Here is a 22530-nt window from a genome sequence, read left to right on the forward strand (position 1 = left end):
AATATTGTTTGAACTGGGAGCTTGTCGCCTATAACCTTCTTTAAACATGAAACATGGAAAACTGGGTGCAATCGAGAAGCTGCAGGAAGCTCCAATTTGTATGCCATAGTACCAATCTTTTGCAACACCTTGTACGGACCATAATACTTTGGTGATAATTTATTATCCTTCTTAGCTTGCTTGAGGGACATTTGCTTATATGGTTGTAGCCGTAGGAATACCCAATCACCTACATCAAAACTTCTTTCACTGCGATGTTGATCTGCCTGTTGTTTCATTCTATTCTGTGCCAACACGAGGTTATCCTTTAAGAGTTGGAGGACTTGTTGTTGATGTTCGATGTGATGTTCCACTGCCTGAACCTTAGAATTTTCTCTTAAATATGATGTGATGGATGGTGGTTGATACCCATAAAGTGCCATAAATGGGGTCATTTTTGTTGCTGTATGAAAGGAAGTGTTATACCACCATTCAGCCAGAGGCAACCATTTGACCCATTGTGTCTGTTTATCAGATACAAAGCAACGAAGATATCCTTCCAAACATTTGTTTACTATCTCAGTTTGCCCATCAGATTGAGGATGATAAGATGAGCTATGAGCTAACTGAGTACCAAGACAAGAAAATAATTCTGTCCAAAAATTTCCAGTGAAAATGGGATCTCTGTCACTTACAATAATCTTTGGGTTTCCATGTAGCTTTTGAACTGTTTCCATAAATGCAGTAGAAACTGTACTGGCTTTAAATGGATGTGATAATGCACAAAAGTGTGCATACTTGGTAAGTCTGTCAACTACCACCATGATGACACTCTTTCCCTCAGACTTGGGTAAACCTGTGATAAAATCCATTGAAACCTCCTCCCAACGTTGGCTTGGAATGGATAAAGGTTGTAATAGACCCGGTGTCTTAATTGTTTCAACTTTATTTTGCTGGCAAACCAAACATTCCGCCACAAACTTTTGAATATCTGATTTAAGGCCATCCCAAAAAAATTCCTTCTTAACCCTGTGGTAAGTTTTTAAAAATCCTGAGTGCCCTCCTAAGGGAGAAGTGTGCAATTCCATAAGAATCTTTTGTTTTAGCTGGGAATTCTTACAGAGGTATAAGCGATCTTTGTACCATAACGAATCATTTTTCCAGCTAAATGTATCAGAAGTACTGGAATCTTGTTGTAGCTTTCGAATAAGTGCCCACACTTCTTCGTCATTCTTCCATTCCTCCCTTGCTTCGTTTATCCAATCTGGTTGGATAATAGAAATGGCACACAACAATGCTTCCACATCCTCATCCTTTCTTGAGAGTGCATCTGCCACCACATTTTGCTTCCCTTTTTTGTAGATGATTTCAAAGTCATAACCCAACATCTTTGTGACCCACTTTTGTTGCTCTTCAGAGGATAATCTTTGTTCTAAAAAGTATTTAAGGCTATCATGATCCGTTTTTACCTTGAAGTGTCTTCCCATTAGGTAGGGTCGCCATTTCTTAAGTGCATGGAGTATTGCCAACATTTCCTTCTCATAAATAGCTTTGCTTAAAAACTTTCCCTTGATTGGACGACTTTCAAAAGCAATGGGTCTTTCATCTTGCATTAGAACAGCACCAATTCCATTTCCTGAAGCATCACATTCCACAATAAAGGTTTTTGTGAAGTCCGGTGTAGCTAAGACCGGTGCTTGGCACATTGCCTCTTTAAGATGTTCAAAGGCCTTTGTTGCTTCCGAAGTCCATGAAAATGAATCTTTCTTCAATAATGTTGTTAGAGGTGCTGCTATTCTCCCATAATTCTTAACAAACTTGCGATAATACCCTGTCAACCCAAGAAATCCTCGCAGATGCTTTATGGATGTGGGGATTTTCCATTCCTTAATGGCTTTAATTTTGCTAGGGTCTACCTTAACTCCTTCATGAGATACAATATGACCCAAATATTCCACCTCCTGGACTCCAAAGAAACATTTGGATCTTTTTGCATATAATTGTTTCTCCTCCAATAGTTGTAGCACCCTGTCAACATGTTCAACATGATCCTTCCAAGACTTGCTGTAGATTAGTATATCATCAAAAAATACTAACACAAATTTTCTAAGGAATGGTTTGAAAATTGAATTCATCAAACCTTGAAATGTTGAAGGTGCATTGGTAAGGCCAAAAGGCATGACCAAAAATTCATAATGACCCTCATGAGTTCTAAATGCTGTTTTCGGAATGTCTTCAATCTTCATTCTGATTTGATGATATCCCGAACGAAGATCCAACTTGGTGAAGTAAATTGATCCATGCAATTCATCCAGTAATTCATCAATGACAGGAATGGGGAACTTATCTTTAATAGTGAGCTTGTTGAGCTCCCTATAATCTGGACACATGCGCCATGATCCATCCTTCTTGTGCACCAATACTACTGGAGCTGAGAAAGAACTTTGACTCGGTTGAATTATACCAGCCTCTAGCATTTCTGCAACCATACGTTCAATTTCACTTTTTTGGACATAGGGATATCTGTACGGCCTGATGTTTGGAGGAACACTTCCTGGAATCAGATGAATAGCATGATCATGATCACGCATAGGTGGGAGACCTTTGGGAGTCTCAAATACCTTGGAATGATTGTCCAGGACTTTTTGGAGATCTGGAGAAATAGATGATTCCAATGTGGAAACATCTAGCGAACATAATTGTGCAATTACACCTCTTTGCTCCTTTTTTAGAAGCTTTGTCATACCATTAGAGCTGATTATCTTTCCTGGTTTCCCTGCAATACCCCTTAATTCAACTTCCTTTCCTTCCACAGAAAATTTCATGAAAAGTTCTTGAAAATTAAAAGCTATTGTACCCAAGGATTGTAGCCATTGGACTCCTAGTACAACATCAGCACCTCCCATTGGAATGGAAAGCATTGGGCTAGTCAATACATATTCTCCCATGGATAGCTTGATATTATGGCACTTTCCAGAACAATTTATTGTTCCTCCATTTGCAATCATCACTTGACACTCTGGTGCTGGATATAGGAAGCAATTCAATTCTTTTGCTACCCTACAATGAATAAAATTGTGGGTGCTTCCTGAATCAATCAACACTATTACCTTTTTCTTCTTGATTTGTCCTTCTATCTTGATGGTTTGAGGAGTGGTAATTCCCGCCAATGCATTACAAGATATGGTCGGATTTATTTGTTCTTCATCTAGGCTTTGTTCCTGGAATATATCCTCTTCTTTTGACCTTTCTTGCTCCTTTTCTTCTTCCTCTTCACAATCTATGTAGAATAATTTCTTCTCAGCACACTTATGACCTTTTGTGTATTTGCTATCACAATTGTAACAAAGCCCTTTTGCTCTTTTTTCTTCCAATTGTTGTGGTGTCAACCTTGTAGGTTGTGGAAGACTATGGGCAACAACACTTCCGTCTTTATAGTTGTGAATGGTATGCTTCCTAGTTGCCATAATTTTGCTTTCCATTTTTCTTGCTAACCTGAATGCCTTCTCTAATGAATCAGGTTCCCAAAGGCGCACATCATGTTGGATATTATCCTTTAAAGACCCTATGAACACATCAATCCTATGCTCCTCTGGAATATCTTTTACCCTTATGTTCAATTTTTGGAACTCCTCAATGTGCTCCATTATTGAACCCTTTTGTTTGAGACTTATCAATTGGCTAAAAAAAGTGTTGCTTTTTGTATCCTCATAATGTGCTATCAATTCTTCCGTAAAAATTGCCCAAGTGATAAATTGTTTACGAGAACAAAGCCATTGATACCATACAAACTGATTTGGTTCCAAATATAAAGTTGCCATACGTACCTTTTGTGTGTTTTGCACATTATTGAGATCGAAGAATTGCTCCATCTGTAATATCCATGTGGCGGGATCCTTGCCATCAAACTTCCTCATATCGATTTTTGGAACATGGTGAGTCTTTGATCCAACATTAGAGTCTATGGAATCATGATTAACATTTCTTTTGTTCTCATCATGAGTTTCCTTTACTACCTTTTCACCATTAGTGACCCTTTCTTGTAGCAACTTCTTCAATTCTTCCATGTTTGTATTCAAATCTATCTTCAAATTTGCCATCGAATCCTCCATCTTAGCTTCCATGCCCTTTATCTTAGATTCCACGCCATTTACCTTAGATTCCACGCCACTTATCTTAGCTTCTGTTAGCTTTTGTGAGCGTGACATTTGTTGCACTTGTTCTTGTAATTTTGATATATCATGTAGCATTTCTTCCTCTTCTTCATGAGTCATGCTAGAGCTTTCAGGTTCCTTACTAGGTGTTTGCATTTTCTTTCCTCGGGGCATCAGTTACCGATAATAATGCTTTACTATGCCCTTTGAATTCCGTTAAACCAAGCTTACACAAAAATTAAAAAAAAAACTACACACCTTTTTTCACTTTATAGAAGCCTGATATTGAATCTGATGTATCTCTGTAATTTCGGATCATCCAATTCTGAAATTGCTACCTGTAGTACCCTTCTGCGTCCTCTTTCCAATGCCACAAGTCTGAGCCAAATTGGATTCTCCAAGGAAGAGTTATGTGAAATCTCCCACAGTGACTTGCTTTTAGACTGGTTCAGTAGAGCGAAGTTGTACGACGTGCCACGAGTCACTGTTTCGACCTTTGGATCTGAAAAACACCCACAAGAAACTACAGTCTGTCCTCTTTCTGTACCTTCTTACGAAACTTCAATCCGATGCTCAGAAAGAAAGTTATGACATTTTCCCCAGGTCACCTGTTTTGAGTGTAATTCAGGAGTCATCAAAAAGACCAACTTCCTGAGATCATATCTCCGAAAATATCACGCGAAAAGCTCTGAAATTCGGAACCAAGGTTCAGCGCGATGTCTTCTCAAATGGGTTTTTTTTGCGACTTCTGAAACGTCACAGAAAAAAAGTTATAGCGCAAATGCCACGATGACCTGTTTGGAGCAGCGAAACCCTAGAATCCAAAGCTCTGATACCAAATGTTATGAAACCAGCTCACAAAAATATAGAAAAGAGAGATCCACGCCTTAGAATTCAGCCTCTTCGAGGGGGCAACCTCCTTTACATTACATAAATGAACAATTCTTGGATGATACAAATGAAAATACCTCCTTTCTATATATAGGAGTCTAAGTGGTCCCAATACAATCAGAGCCTACATAACAATAATATTGTAGGGCACAACAATAACAATAGTGGGCTTCTATGTGGCACAATAGTAACAATATGGGCACTAAATGGGTACATCAATATAAATAAGGGGTATAACTACAATAGTAATGGGGTAATCACTAGTATTATAGGGACCCAACAAGTTGCCCCCTAAAGCATGAGGTCGTAAATCCTTTTGATGTCGGGTGAAATGATTTATAATGAGGATCTGAGGTTTTTCGAACTGGAAGGTGACCTATAATAAGATACAATATGATACATTATCTTCATAATAGTTTCATGATCTAGCTGAGGCAGGCATTCCCATGCTCAGCTTTATAAATTCATAATCATGTACATAAGACATACAATCGTCTGTGTGGTAGACTGATGATTCTGGTAGAGCCATCATCCTTTAGTTTGGATGATTATCTATGCAGTTGTGATATACATTTGGTGTCTCTATTTTCCTAAATATATCACAGCCCAGATGGATGAAACTAGATCTGGGGTCTTCAAACTCGTTCAATATTCATCTGAAGTACAAGTCAATCCATGTGAAAACATGTCCTGATGTCGAACATGGAAAGACATCGCCTAATTACCAGCCAATGATGTAGGCTATTAACAGGCACGAGAGGAATCACCTATAATGATGATGACCCTCAAGGTACTCCAGTACAATTCACGTGGTTTGAACACATGAGTTGATGTCGAACACCACGTAAAATCTTTTGGTCGAAGGGCATTGATGTAAAACTGTCGCCGGAAGTGAGAAACTTGCCATTGAGGCATGCAAGCTTCAAAGTACTGAAAGGGTTGTTCCTAAGTCAACTTCTTGAATAATGAGCTGATGCCGACAAGAAGTGACCCCTCATCGGAGGGACTTAATGAATCCCACATCTACGACATACAATGGAGCAAATGATTTTGTGGAGGTGAAAACAATCTGATGATACAAGGTTTAGGGTGGTGGTCATGAAAAAATGGAGAGTGAAGGTATTGCAATGGATGAGACATTGGCTAGGTTGGTGAATTCTCTAAGCGACTTCTCTTGAACATACCGATGACACTGAAATGGATTGGTAGCATTAACCCCAAGGTGGATGGTACGGTGGACCAATGGTGATATGACTGGTGAATGGAATAACCCAACCCGACTCAATCATGGTGACGGACTGAAAGTGTCATGTTCAAGGGCGACCTACTACCAATGAAGCTATTCAAGTTTTCTTCCCTTTTTCCCCTGTCATTACTGACAAGTACCTCTTTATTTTTGTCAAGCTTGAGGAGGATAACATATGCTTGTTCTATAATTTTCCCTTCGGGAAAACCTGTCACTATGTTTTAACGAGCCTAGTGACAGTGAAACTCGCTCTTGTCTACATGGACAAGTTTGTCACTATTGTGTTAACGAGTTTAAAGACAAAGATAACTCGGTCCTTTTCAAGTTTAGGGAGTCTAAAAAGTGACGTAAAGGCAACTCCAGTGGTCATTTTTTTGTAATATAATCCCTTAAGTCCAGAAAATTGTAAAACAATACGAAAGGGATGACTTTTTGATAGTTTTAACGAGCTGAACAAGACAAGCGCTGGATATTTTTGTGCAATAATGCCTCAGGTCCAAAAAGATTAAAATCTAGAGGAGGGATGGCACTTCCGATCACCTTAACGAGCTGGAGAGGCCAAATGCTCGGAAATATTTTCATATTTTATGAGTAAGATGAAAAGAGCTTAAAGGAGACTCGTTTTTTGAGGAACGAGTGATGTTTTTGGATAACAATTGGTTCCAGGTAAGGTTTGGAACTTTTCAATCATGACAGTGTAAAGAAGGTAGCTAATAGAATCACTCATCATAGCTGTTCCTCAAAACGGTAAACAATCAAATGGAGGTGTATGATCGGCAAAAAGAGAGTGGAGGTGATGGTAAGAACATGACCAAGGTTCAAAAACTAATAGTCATGCAATCAAAATGGTTATTTACTGGAGGCGAGGTTCATTTTTTAAATGAGCTTAAACTCTATGGAAACACTTGCTCATTGCTAGGTTTATTTTTTGACGAGCTTGAACTTCATGTAAAACTGCTCATTGTGAGGTTTAATTTTTAACGAGCTTGAACTTTGCGTAAAACTACTCGTGGCGAGGTTTATTTTTTAATGAGCTTGAACTTTGCGTAAAACTACTCATGCCAGTCGTATAGTAAGGATGTTTCATTAGTAGGTTCATTTTTTAGGGATCTTGCCCCATGCACAACTTTGCTCTGAAGCCTTTTGTATACAAGCTAGGAATGACCAACTACTATCCTAAGGGTTAAACAACTACTAAGGTTAGGTAGGATAGCTTCTTGGTGGGAAACATCTCCTTTACTTTGCCATTTCCGCTGGTCCCGGCAAAGGTGAATGGTTGATCAGACCAATCACCTAACTTATGCAGTTGAAGTTAGTAAAAATTACGAGGTTAGAGTTATGCTAGTCATTTTTCACTTACGTACAAAAAGGTTTGCATGCCCCGAGGTATAAAGTAGAGTTTCCAGGTCACCATATGGAAGTTCTTGCATTAGCAAGATTGTTCCACCTGCACCGCAGACAAAACACTTCCTTGGTGATGTCCATCAAAATAGACAAAGGTGACTGTTTTCAGTCACAATCACATAACCTTTGATGAGGGAATATTTTTCTAGTCCAAATCCATTTTCCTAAACAAACAGGGGTATCAGACTAGTCATATTCCTACACGGAAACCTATCTTATATCTGGGGTTTTCTGCCAAAGCAGACCAGGGTGCATGCCTCCTGGGTTTAGTCACATTCACTGCATCACTCGCACTCATCAGGTGGATTGAATGGAGATTTATGAGACATTCCTTGTGAGAAAAGACTAGTTAGGGATGGCATTTGACTAATAGCTATGTTCGAACCAAGGAATGAAAGTTGGTCTATGAGCTGGACCACTCTCCCTTTATGTGGAAAACACATCACTCGAAAGAGTGAGGAAACAATAGTTCCCATGCTAAAAATGTAGTCACGTCCAAGGAGTATATTGTAATCTAGTGGCCCTTTGACTACCATCACGTTCAGATAAACAGTTTTCCTCCTCAAAGTTATAGGAAAATTTGGAATGATCCCTAATGGTCGACTGGTTCCTTTGTTGAAGCCTGACAGATTTTGAATCTCAGGTAGAAGTGATGGCAAATTGAGCACTTTCCAAGTAGTGGAGGAAAGGATACTCACAAAAGCCCCTTCATCTATAGTACTACCAACCATAATCATTCTATAGGCTTGTAATATGATTCAGAATGGTACATTAGATGGTAGGTGGGGTCTGCCTAGTAGATTCCAATCAAAGGAAACAACTCGGTTGCTTGGAGGTGGGACCGAATAAATGGCCAGATAAATCTCTGATGAACTTCCTTCTTGTGGTAAAGGAATGGGTATATTTCCCCGATGTTCATTGGAGTCTGTGTTTACGAAGAGAATTTGAACGGTGTCGTTCTCATTCTGTTTGGTGACAATATCATCTGAAGCTAGACCCTCTGAAGACAAGATTGGGTCGACTACCGTCTCGACCTGTTGACTTTGGTCTAGTGTGGAGTAAGAGGGTTTATCTTCAATGATAATCACTTCGACTGACAACAAAGGTGTGTCAGTCATATTTTCAACTAGCGATGGACTCGGAAAGAGTTTCTTGTATCCAGGAGGAAGCCGTAGCGGTGAAGCAGGATAGTTATCCAAGACTCTTTTAGCTTCGTCTAGGAAGGGACAACGATGGAGGGCATGATCACCTCCACACAGTCTACAAGGAAATTCAGATCTTCCTTTCTGTCCATTGACTTCATTTTCACTAGTTGACTGTGTACTTTCAACATGATTACAGAGGTTGAGGACACTGGATTGTGCAAGCGGGGAGACCAGTCCCTTAAGATCTGTGGGATGCAGGGACAATCTTGATTATAGTAGTATCCCTTGCAAATGACACATGGAGATTTAGGTTTGGGAGGTGTAGTGTCTGGATTTTTGCCAGATGATGCTCGGTCGTCCCCTTTCATCATTGGATTCTACTTCTTCTTCTCCTTCCCTTTCTTCTTCTTCTCAGTTACTTGGTTTTTAGTTTTACTAGTTTCACCAAGCAGATAGGAAGAGGGAGAGGGAGAAACAAATGAAGTAGAAGGTTCGAGGGTAACTCTAGTATCATCTAGTTGTTGATTTGATTGCTCAGGAATCAGGATGTTTTGAACAATAGAGGTTGAGAAAAGCCATACTGGCAGGCCAATTGTGAGTCCTAGAAGGGACAATGTGGCCATGTGTGGAGCACCAAAATCCCCCAAGAGGAGAAGGGACTAGGATCTCCCCCAAGGGGAAATCCTTGATTGGTAGAATCCATTTTTTGAACCTAAGACCAACGAGGGAACAATGACGTTATTTCGATTAAAATAAATTTTATGACGCTTTGACACAACTTGCTTTTTCAATTTTTAAGAGTCAAGAAAAAGCTAAAGATGACTCTAGTCGCCTTCAATTTTTAATGAGCCTGAAGTGACAAGTGCTCAGATGGAACTTTTCTTTTAAGGAGTCTGAAAAGGAATGAAAATGACTACTCCGGAAATCTAGATAGAGGGATTACCAAACCAATTGCGAAATTGTAGAATAATTTTTATGGTACGACAATCAATCTTCCTGAATGCTGTGTTTAGTGCATTGTGATCGATAGCGTTAGAGCCTAAATCTACCTCAGGCTGAAGGAAGGAAAAATTCAGGGTAACCACAAACCACGCTCAGTCTGGTAGCTAGCCCTACCAGAACAAGAGAGGGCTCTCTCCAGGTCACACTCAGTTAAAATAGACAATAGGATCTGAGATGACTCAAAATGAACGCTGATTTTAGGCTAGTAAATGGATATGAAAAAGGAAATTCATTGAATGACTGAAATTTCTAGGCTGTATGGGGATAAAGGGCAGCCTGAGATGGGAAATTCAATCAAAGACACAGAGTATTTAGAGAGGCAAGATAGACAGGAGGTTTACCAGTTAAACTGAAATAATATGTAGTGGAAATACATTTGAGAAAGTTGAAAAGGGCATATACATGAATCCTTCTCAGATAGAGGAAAACACACAATGTATGAATGCTTTACAAGGCAGAGCATAAAAATGGATTCTACCTTTCCTACTTAAGAGCATTCAACTGGAAATGATTCTGAAGGAAATGTAAAACATAACAAGGCATATATGAAAGTGAAAGAGGAAACATCTACTAAACTTTATACCACATGAATCTCATGAATCAAAGCTGCATCATTTATTAAATTCTTCGCCAAGTTCTACAATGAAACACTGAGTTTTTTCTCCACACCATATCCCAGAAACTCCAACCCTTACAAAATTATTTTTCATACAATAAATAACTCTACCCTCAGGAAATGGATTGACCCAAAACAAGCGATTGTTTAATGATTACTAACTGAAGATGAAAAGCAAACCATCGCTAAAGGAGCATCGTTACAATTTTTACTCTATTCTGTTGATGACCACTGGGAAGGTGAAAACTGTAGCTGTAACTCCCTTTAATTCGCAACTGAAAACAAAAGTAGACCGTGTAGCTTATTTCACTACATATGGTCGATGTTCCTCATTTTAGATTTAGGCGTTTCGGTCATCGACCATTCATTTCCTTTTTTCCGTTTCAATAAAAACTATCAGTTTGAAGCCTTTAGGCTCCAGCACACAAAAGCATATTGTTAATACAGGGAACATGGAACACTTGATTTCTTTGTAATTGCGGTTGTGCCAATTGGTTTGTCAAGTCACGGCCATCCTGAGAAAAGTATTTTCATAGCTGTATACTGCGATTCTTCAGCTTCCATCTGTATAAATTCAGCAATACTGAGAATAAGTCGATTCTCAAAATCATTATCATCTTTCGGGATATATTTATACCCATACCTCACAATACATCTGTACATATGGTATACTTTTGGGCCAATGTGACCAATAAGATAACGTTCTTCAGCAGGGACAAATGGAATAGGAACTGATTTAATGCACACAAACACAAGTACTCGATGAAATGCAGGAAGATTTGCGACAAAATGTGAGAATATAGCAGGAACCCCTGTGACCAATTTGGTATAGATTAATCCAATACCAGGAACCCGCACAATTCCAAAGCTTGGTCTAAGTGTGAGAATCCATTTCATAGAAACCTTGTTTTGTAAGTCAAACATGTATTTTCTTCGTGTACCATAATGACATACATACATGACAACCATATATATTGCTGCCAAAGCAAGAGGAGCCCAGCCTCCCTGTGGCACCTTCATAACAGAGGCTGAGAGGTAGGATCCTTCAATCCATCCAAAGAAGAGAAGAAAAGAAATAGCCCATACAAAATTCTTTCGCCATACAATGATTATAACAAATGACATAAGGAATGTTGTCACAAACATAACAGTGATAGCAACAATGCCATAAGCATTCACAATTGTTACAGGGAAAAGTGTCTATATAGAACTGCTCTATCCCACTAAGGTGTGACAGCTGCCTTAGAAACAAACAGAGAAAAGCTACTTTAGTTTTTCCTTTATGAATTATAGATAGAGAGGAACAGAAAGACCAGCCTTTGTCTTGCGTTAATCTCCTGATTTGATCCCTCTCTTCTTTGATAGTCCTCAGCCACCTGCTCCTTTGCACGCCCAACTTCACAAAGTACCTGTAAGATCACAGAAGCATAGCACTATACAAAGACATGGATCTATAATCATAAACAATCTATGATCAGATGTAAATTGACCATACAAATGTAACAAGCATCAACGATACAAATGCATGGAGGAAAACTCGAATAGCTTTTATTGATAAACAAGAAAAGAACCAGGAGGAGTTACAACCAGTTGTTCTGACCCAGCATCAACCTTCCAACAAAGAAGCCCCTCTTCACCTCAAACAAAGCTTAGATCACCCAACAATCTGATGTTTGTCTCAAGAAACCAACAGCAATTCCTTACAATATGCAAAATTCCAGCCCCTGGATCTCTGGGATGAGGGATCCATATATAGATATCTGTAAGGGGGATGAGTCAGCTTGTGATTTGATTAGTGTCTTCTCTCTGATAATTCTTGCTTCCACTTGGAGAGTGATGGACTCTTACTCATCCTTGGTCGAATTCAGTGAGGCAAGTGTCGCAGGAGAAGATTCTGGAAGCTTCCATTGTCTCTCCACCTCGCGGAATGATACTGCCATTTGTCATTTCTCACCCATCGCACCCCACAGAAGGGATTTTTGAAATGCAACACACCTAGCTAGTGGAGCAGCTGAAATGATCCTATTTTGACCAATTCTGAGTAGTTTTTCTTGGAGAACTTCTGGGAGAAGCTGTAATCTGTTGACCTTGTTCCTTTAGGGGTTAGAACAACACTTTCAGGGACTTAGGAGCCCTTGGTTTATGGAAATTTCATGCTTGCGGTTGTAGGGCCCAAAAATGTCTATAACAGTTGCCCCCTAAAGCATGAGGTGGTTAATCTTTTGATGTCGGGTGAAATGCTTTATTATGAGGATCCGAAGTTCTTTCAATGCTGGGAGGAGACCTGTAATAAGATACAATACAATACATTATCTTCATAATATTTTCATGATCTAGCTGAGGCGGGCATTCCCATGCTCAACTTTATAAATTCATTTTCATGTACATAGGACAGAGAATCGTCTAAGTGTAGACTGATGATTCTGATAGAGCCATCATCCTTTTGAGTGGATGATTATCTGTGCAGCAATGATGTACATTTAATGTCTTTATTTCCCTGAATATATATCGCAGCCCGGATGGATGAAACTAGATCTGGGGTCTTCAATCTCATTCGATCTTCACTCAAAGTACAAGTTGATCCATGTGAGAAATGTTCTGAAGTCGAACATGGAAAGACATCACTTGATTACCAGCCAATGATGTAAACTTTTAACAAGCATGAGAGGAATCACCGATAATGATAATGACCCTCAAGGTACTGCAGTACAATTCACGTGGTGTGAATAAAGGACTTGGCATCGAACACCACGCAAAATCTTTCGGTCAAAGGCCATTGATGTAAACCTGTCGCCGGAAGTGAGAAACTTGCCATTGAGGCATGCAAGCTTCAAAGTACTGAATGGGGTGTTCCTAGATCAACTTCTTGGATAATGAGCTGATGTCATCAAGAAGTGATCCGTCACAGGAGGGCCTTAATGAATCCCACGTCAATGACACGGAACGGAGCAAATGATTTTAATGGAGGTGAAAACGATCTGGTGATATAAGGTTCAGGGTGGCAGTCATGAAAGAATGGAGTATAATGTATGGTAGTGGGTGAGATACAGGTGAATTCTCTGAATGGCTTCTCTTGAACATATCGGTGACACTGATGTGATGGATTGGTAGCATTAACCCCAAATGTGGATGGTATGGCATGACCATGGTGATGTGACCGGTGAATGAAATAACCCAACCTGACTCGGACATGGAGTGGAAGTGTCATGTTCAAGAGCGACTTGCTACCAACAAAGTTTCTTCAAGTTTTCTTGTCAATTTTCCCCAGTCATTGCTGACCAGTACCTCTTTATTTTTGTCAAGCTTGAGGAGGATAACATATGCTTGTTCTATAATTTTCCCTTCAGGCAAACCCATCGCTATGTTTTAACGAGCCTAGCGATAGTGAAACTCGTTCTCGTCTATAGACAAGTTTGTCGCTATTATACTTTTAACGAGTTTAACGACAAAAATAACTCGGTCCTTTTCAATTTTAGAGAGTCTCAAAAGGAACGTAAAGGTAACTCCAAAATTCCTTTTTCGTCATCTAATCCCTTAAGTTCGAAAAAGTATAAAACAATACAGAAGGGATGAATTTTCGATACTTTTAACGAGCCGAACAAAACAAGCGCTCGATCTTTTTGTGTAATAATCCCTCAGGTCCAAAAAGATTAAAATCTAGAGGAGGGATATCACTTCCTGTCCCTTTAACGAGCTAGAGAGGCCAATGGCTCGGCAATCTTTTCATATTTTACGAGTCAGTTGAAAAGAGCTTAAAGGAGACTCGTCTTTTGAGGAACGAGTGACAAAATGGGTAGCAGCTGATTCCAGGTAAGGTTTGGAATTTTCCAATCACGGCAGTGTTACAAGGATGGCTAGTGAAATCACTCTTCGCAGCTGTTCCTCAAAATGGGTAAACAATCAAATTGGGGTGAATGATCGGCCAATGCAAAAGTGGAGGTGATGGTGCAAACACGACCAAGGCTTTAATGGCTGAAGTACTACATTCACGATGGTTATTTACCGGGGAATAGTTCATTTTTTAACGAGCTTAAACGCGGGGGGAAACATTTGCTCATGGCTTATGTTTATTTTTTAACGAGCTTGAACTATGTGCTAAAATTGCTCAATGTGGGTTTATTTTTTAACGAGCTTGAACCTTACAGTAACACTGCTCGATCAATCCAGTCGTATGATAAGAATGTCTCATATAAAAAACGGCAATTTTTAGAGTTTTTCCCCACATCCTTTCTTTATGCAAGTTAGGAAACGACTAATCCTACAAGTTTAAAGGGTTAGAGGACCTACAAATTTAAAAAATAAATAGTCGTTCTTCGCTTGCACGCCAAAAGCTTTGCATGCCCCCAGGTATAAAACAGAGTTTCAAGGTCGCCTTCTGTTCGAGCTGACAAAACATTTGTTTTATCAGGAAAGGTATACCTCTTTCAGGATACCCAAAGATTGCTCTATTCACAACGCAAACAAAACACTTCTTCGACGATGTCTATCGAAATAGACAAAGATGAGTAGAGGAGGTTACTCCACTCACGTAACTTTGACAAGAGAATCTTGTTCTAGAATAACGTCCTCTTCCAATCACGGATGGGAGTATAGAGTAGTCATATTTTCTCGTGGAAACCTACCCTATACCCGAAGCTTTCCTGCCAAAGCAGACCAGGACGCATGCCCCCTGGGTTTCAGTCATGTCTCCCAAATCACTCGCACTCATCGGGTGGACGGACTGGGGATTGAGACATTTCTTGCGTGAAAAGACCATTCAGGGATCGTACATGACTATTTGCTATGCGTGATCCAGGAAATGAAAGCTGGTCTACGAGCTTGACCACTCTTCCTTCGTGCGGAAAACACATTACTCTAAAGAGTGAGGAGACAATTGCTCCCATGCAATAAATATAGTCTCATCCAAGGAGTAGATTGTAATCTAGGGGTCCTTGAACTACCATCATGTTCATGTGAACGGTTTTCCCTCTCAATGTTATGGGCACATTGGGAAGGATCCCTAACAGTCGATTGGTTCCTTTATCAAAGCCTATCAGATTTCTCATCTCAGGCAAAAGCGATGGCGAGCCAAGCGCTTTCCAAGCAGTTGAGGAAAGGATACTCACAGAAACCCCCTCATCTATGATGGTACCAGCCATAACCATTCTATATATTTGAACAATGATTAGGAATGGTATGCTAGCTGGTAAACGGGGTCTACCTAGTTGATTCCAGTTGAAGGAGACAACTAGGTTGCTTAGAGGTGGGACCGAATAGACGGCCGGGTACGACTCTGACGAGCTTCCTTCCTGCGGTAAAGGAACGGGTAAATTGTCCCCATGTTCGTTGGAGTCTGTGCTTATGAAAAGAATTTGGACGGTGTCATCCTTGTTCTCTTCAGTGACTGTATCATCTGAAGATGGAACCTCTGATGGCAAGACCAGGTCAACTGCCGCCTCGACCTTTTGACTTTCATCCGGTATGGGTTCAGATGGTTTATCTTCAATGACAGATTCTTTAGCCGACCACCTAAGCGGGCCAGCCAGATTTTCAACTAGTGACGGACTCGGCAAGAGTTTTTTATATCCAGGAGGAAGTCGTAACGGTGAAACCGGACGATCGTCCAAAACTCTTTTAGCCTCATCTAAGAAGGGACAATGGTGGACGGCATGATCACCTTCACACAGTTTGCAAGGAAATCTATATTTTCCTTTTTGTCCTGGGGCTTCACTTTCACTAGTTGACGGTGTGTTTTCAACATGATCATCAGAGGTTGACAACACCGGGTTGTGCAAACAAGGAGACCAGTCCCTTAAGATCCTAGGGATGCAAGAACAATCTCTGTGATAGTGGTCTCCTTTGCAAATGACACATGGCGATTTAGGCCTGGTCGGTGCAGTGTTTGGATTTTCGCTAGATGACACTCGTTTGCCCCCATTCGCTTTTGGCTCCTTCTTCTTTTTCTCTTTCTTCTTCTTTTCCTTCTTCTCCTTAGGTACTTGATTTTTGGCTTTACTAGCCCCATCAAGCGAAGAGGAAGGAGGAGAGGAAGAATTAGAGGAAGTAGAAGGTTGGTGGGTAACTCTGGACTCGTCTAGTTGCTGGTTCGATTGTTTAGGAATTGTGGTGTTCTGAACGACAGAGGTTGAGAAGAGCCATACATGCAAACCAATTGTCAGTCCTGGAAGTGACAATGTGGCCATATGGGGTGCACCAACATCTCCCCAAGAGGAGAAGGGACTAGGATTTCCTCCAAGGGGAATTCCTTGGTTGGTGGATTCCATTTTCTCAACCCAAGATCAACGTAGGAAAGGGGTAATGAATATTCCATTTAAAATAAATTTTAGACGCTTTGACACAACTTGTTTTTTCAGTTTTTAAGAGTCGAGAAAAAATAAAAGATGACTCTAGTCTCGTTTGATTTTTAATGAGCCTGAAGTGACAAGTGCTCAGATGGACTTTTTCCGTTAAGGAGTCTGAAAAGGAATGAAAGGGACTGCTCTGGAAATCTAGGTAGAGGGACTACCAAACCAATCACAAAACTGCAGAATACTTTTTACGGTATGGCAGTCAATCTTCCCGAATGCTGTGTTCAGTGCATTGCGATCGATAGGGCGACGGACACGGCTTCCTATGGATAAAGGATTAAGCCTATTGGGGTCTCCCAGAATATACTCGACGGTACGTGGGAGTGCAAGTCCGTACTGGCACTTATCATCTCAAAGTGGAGGAATCACCCAACCATCAGTGAGAACAACAGTTACCAGGCTTTACGACGCCGGAATACGTCTCTAGCCTAGACTTCTAAATGTTGTGCATTAAGTTCCAAAGCGTTGTTAGATTCATTGAATTTATTTTAAGTTGATCTTGTTTATGAAGTTTTCCTTTTAGGTTCACCACGAGATGTAGATGTAATTCCTAAAATGCAGTCTAAGATGATAAACAAACTTTTTATCTCTTTTGTGCAATGAAAATCCTAGCTACTAGGGGAAAGAAAGACAGAATCTTTTCACAAAGGGCAAAGATCACACTCGAAATGCACTTTCCTAAATCAAGCCAATCAGACTGTCTATATGCAAATGCACATGCATGTATTTGTTTTCGACTTTCTTAGTACATGAATGCTAAAAAGAAAGTTGATGCACAAATCTGAATTTCTTTTCAAGCAGCAAATATCAACAAGTTTCTTTTCGAAATCAAAAATGGAGACGATCACAACACCTTACGATTTTGAAATGAATACTTGTTCTAGACACTAGAAAATTACAAATTCAGACCAAAAGCAATAGTAACAGGATAATCGACCATCAACAGCAATCAAACTCTTTCCTACGATTGAAATCGACACTTGCGACAGTTTCTAATCAAAGGACGACAATACGATTATGCTACTTTTGCAAAGGAGAACTGTAAATGACTCAACAAACACACAAAAACATCTACAGTTCTTTTGTACAAAGGAGGCGGAATAACAGCAAGGAAAAGGGGTTTCAAACAGACATATACTGATCACAGGCAGCAAAATTTAGGAATAGAACTGGAAAGAATGAATCCCAGAAGCCACAACTGCACAGAGCTAGTCTGATCAGTGCACATGTAACACAGAGAATCTGAAATGCAGCGCAACTTGTCCACTTGGGAAGTGCGCTGAAATTCAGAATCTCTGAACAGTACCTATGCTGGGCCAGAAACGAGACTCTGTTCGGGTTCTGGGTCACAGTTTGCAGTTCAGTTCTTGGGTTTTGGCCGAGCAAAAAGCAATCAGTAATGCAACAATCAGGGGTAGATCTAAGGAGGATCTAAGAGCTATCACAAGGGAAATCAGATAGTTTGTGAATCAGTTGTTTAAATCATAAACAGATCCAGTAGATGGATTGAAGTAGCAGTTATCTACTTTGCATTTGTTATGGCAAATGCAGTTCGAATGCTACTTGTAAGCTTATGAAACAAACAACAAAGAATGATAAACAAACAAACTAATTATCTCCCCAGTGGAGTCGCCATTTTGTTATAGGGAAAAGTGTCTATATAGAACTGCTCTATCCCACTAAGGTGTGACAACTGCCTTAGAAACAAACAGAGAAAAGCTAGTTTAGTTTTTCCTTTATGAATTATAGATAGAGAGGAACAGAAAGACGAACCTCTGTCTTGCGCTAATCTCCCGATTTGATCCCTCTCTTCTTTGATAGTCCTCAGCCACCTACTCACTTGCACGCCCAACTTCACAAAGTACCTGTAAGATCACAGAAGCATAGCACTATACAAATACATGGATCTATAATCATAAACAATCTAGGATCAGATGTAAATTGACCATACAAATGTAACAAGCATCAACGATACAAAAGCATGGAGGAAAACTCGAATAGCTTTTATTGATAAACAAGAAAAGAGCCAGGAGGAGTTACAACCAATTGTTCTGACCCATCATCAACCTCCCAGCAAAGAAGCCCCTCTTCTCCTCAAACAAAGCTTATATCACCCAACAATCTGATGTTTGTCTCAAGAAACCAACAACAATTCCTTACAATATGCAAAATTCCAGCCTCTGGATCTCTTGGATGAGGGATCCATATATAGATATCTGTAAGGGGGATGAGTCATCTTGTGATTTGATTAGTGTCTTCTCTCTGATAGTTCTTACTTCCACTTGGAGACTGATGGCCTCTTACTCATCCTTGGTCGAATTCAGTGAGGCAAGTGTCGCAGGAGAAGATTCTGGAAGCTTCCATTGCCTCTCCACCTTGCGGAATGATACTGCCATTTGTCATTTCTCACCCATCACACCCCACAGAAGGGATTTTTGAAATGCAACACACCCACACAGTTTATTTAGGTGAGATGCAACGCACCTATCCAGTGGAGCAGCTAAAATGATCCTGTTTTGACCAATTCTGAGTAGTTTTTCATGGAGAACTTCTGGGAGAAGCTGTAATCTGTTGACCTTGTTCCTTTAGGGGTTAGAACAACACTTTTAGGGACTTAGGAGCCCTTGGTTTATGGACATTTCATGCTTGGGGTTATAGGGCCCAAAAATGTCTATAACAACAATTAAGGTGGTATCCCTGAATCCTACAGTGACGACAAGGCATAAAACCAAGAGAATCCAATTTATTTCTGGTATGTAAATTCGACCACAAATATGCCTCGAAGTGTGGACTATATTGATACGTGGAAAACAACCCAAAGCATGGCATTTCTTGACGATTGGAAAGGTCGCTGAAATAACAGCCTGGCTTCCAACAATAGCAGCAAGGGTGGCCACTCCAAACATAAGCCAAAAAACACGCTCAGATATTGAATCGTAGAAAGTTTTGTCAACAGAATGAAATTTTTTCGAAAGAAAGACGGCTTGTCCCATGTAAGAGAGTATCAGACATGGATAGACAACTCCTGTAAAGGAAATCCGGATGGAAAAGGGAGTGAAGTGTCCAAGATCTGCAAACATCGCCTCTGTACCTGTAATACATAGGAGTATCCCTCCGAGAGAAATCCATTTATCTTTACCATTATTCCAAGAAAACTTGTATGCATAATAAGGAGAGAGGGCACGTAATATACTAGGATTCCAATAAACAACATTGTATATGCCAACTGCGCAGATGCAGAATAGCCAAGCAATCATAATAGGTGCAAATGTAAAGGCCACCCTATGAGTGCCAAAATGCTGCAGAGCAAAAAGGCCAATCAATATAATGCAGCCAAGAACCACCACAACACTGTCAGGAAGCTTTCAACTACGTACTTAAAGTCCAAATACTGATGAGAGAACAAATATTGCAGGCATGAGAACACCATCGCCTATTACCATGGAAGTTCCTAGTAAGACCACAACCAGTAAACCTGTGCACAGTCTTCTATGCTTTTCTAGAAATCTCTTCAAAGGAGAGGTTCTTGTATTCTGAGCTAACTGCTGTGTTTTATAATATGTAGAAACTTCCTCATCAGTTGCTTGTTGATTTGGAATTAAACTCAACTTCGCATGTCTACAAAGAAATTAATACAATGAAAATGTTCCCCTTTCACCATTGTCGCTTGCACTCAAAACTATGACATCATACTTAACAATAGGGATTAGGGTCAACGTCCAAAAGATTAATGAAAAGACCCCAAAGACTGTATCTTCACTAATATAGTTACCCAACTTTCCATCAAAAGTACTTTTATAGACATATAGTGGGGATGTGCTCAAACCACCATAAACCACCCCAAAGCTTCTGTATGCCAATAGCAAAGCTGATTTGTAGTACATCACCCGAGAAACCTAGAACAAATATATCTAGCTCGATTGATAACCTCTAAAAATGAGGCACCCTTGGACCAATGGACGGGTTGTTGACTCAACATACTGCTCTATATCAACCTCTAACCTACACTCATGCTACACCTATGCAATCCACCATGCATTACCCTAAAGTTGACGTAATGGCTTCACAAGCTCATTAGTCAAATGTATTTTTTCAGATGATTTATCGTATGGAATGAAACAACTTGCAAGTGCTGCTGTTTGATGATGATCCATCTCATTGAATCTACCACTGAACATCAATTCTGTCACCAGAAGTTCATCCCCTATGTCAATGAGACATGTAGCCTGACCTTTCACTTGCACCACACCATTAGAATTAATGTGTCCAAGTCGCTTAAGCACTCTTGAGCGATTTTTTAACTCTTCCCTAAATTTGTGAAGCTGAGAGTCACGCATTTTCATTGGAAGTTGCTGAGCTACGCTATTTAATTCTGCTTTTCTTTGAAAAGACCTAAACTGGTGTTCATCCTATTTAGACTTATGACAAGGGTGAGCAAGCAACTTTTGCTCCAATGCTTTCAACTTCTGGTAGTCCATTATCATGTTGGAACTGATGGAAACCATTCAATTTCAAATTGTCCCTCAGCGCGACTCATTAAATTTCAAATAGCTAAACTTGAAGGTACTAACTAACGGTGCGGGTTTTCCCAAGATCATTTCTTTTCAATTCTTCATGTCCAACTATTCATCAATCATAATAATACAAATTCCATGTCCATCTGTCTGGAATAATTTTGTCTTCATGTATCATCGAAATCATTGGTTTTTGCGGCGATCTCCACAAAGGAAATAATCAGGTGTGCACTTTGTATTTGTTAATAAATTTAGGCATCTTTCTCCACACAGACTCTATGGATCATTAGGTACATATTTGCAAACAATAATGTCCTCCTCCGTCTACTTCTTATGCCCACGATCTATGATGAACTATTTGATTTTGGAACACTGATGATGATTTTTTCTAGTGTGTTGACCCTGTGTGCCGCGCCCCAGCCCAACGTGTCGCGCAGGCTGGATGCACCGCGCACGACCAAATTTGCACTGCTGTATACGGCTCTATGCGCCGCACGTTGTGGATGCACTGCAACCTCCCTTCTATGTGCCGCGCCTACAATTTCACCAACAATTCCGATTTTCACATTGACTTTTGTTTCCTCCACAGTGTGTCATGACTTCAATAATGTATTCAACCCACCAATGTCTAGGTACAAGGTGATAATGCTGGCTCTGAATTTCATTCAATGTAGGGTTCAATATGCTTCTGAAAGATTTTTGATCTTTCATCATATAAGTTCTTATATAAGTAAATGACCAGCCTACATTTACTGGATCTGTCAATGCTTTCCAAGCTACAGCATCAATGCATCAACCATTAATCTTCATATTTTCAGACCAGAGCAAGAATGATTTTGTAGTATGCAATGTAATGATAGAATCTTTCCAGCCATTAAGGAGGCTTGAATTGAGAAAGGTATCCAATTTCAATGTTAAGTTTCTTTTCTCTATTCCGTCAATCATTTCAAGATAGTCTACAGCACAATGTGTAGAAACGATGTTCTGGACACTTACAGTGACTATGATCCCATAGCCAAACTTGGCACAAAACTCAAATGCCTCCGCACCTCCTGGAATATCATTAAGGGACACATTGTCATTCATGGATTCATGAGCTTCAGAAGCTAGTTTCTATAGTCGACCAGACTTTGAAGGCAGTGGAAACTTGTGCAACATGAATTTTGTGTCCTTAATTTCCACAACATAGTCAGTAGGCACTTCAACAGAAACTATCCTGCCAATGCTGCAAA

General features: G+C 40.0%; 1 pseudogene; it reads right to left on the reverse strand.

Moving 5' to 3' along the window:
- Positions 1–10941: 10941 nt before the first annotated feature.
- Positions 10942–20668, reverse strand: LOC149165517 (potassium transporter 7-like; annotated as a pseudogene).
- Between the last annotated feature and the right edge of the window lie 1862 nt (positions 20669–22530).

The sequence above is a fragment of the Pinus tabuliformis genome, chromosome 5_1 (assembly GCF_031772625.1).
Source record: "Pinus tabuliformis cultivar Carrire ecotype Pingquan chromosome 5_1, CPIR1, whole genome shotgun sequence".
Lineage (NCBI taxonomy): Eukaryota > Viridiplantae > Streptophyta > Pinopsida > Pinales > Pinaceae > Pinus > Pinus tabuliformis.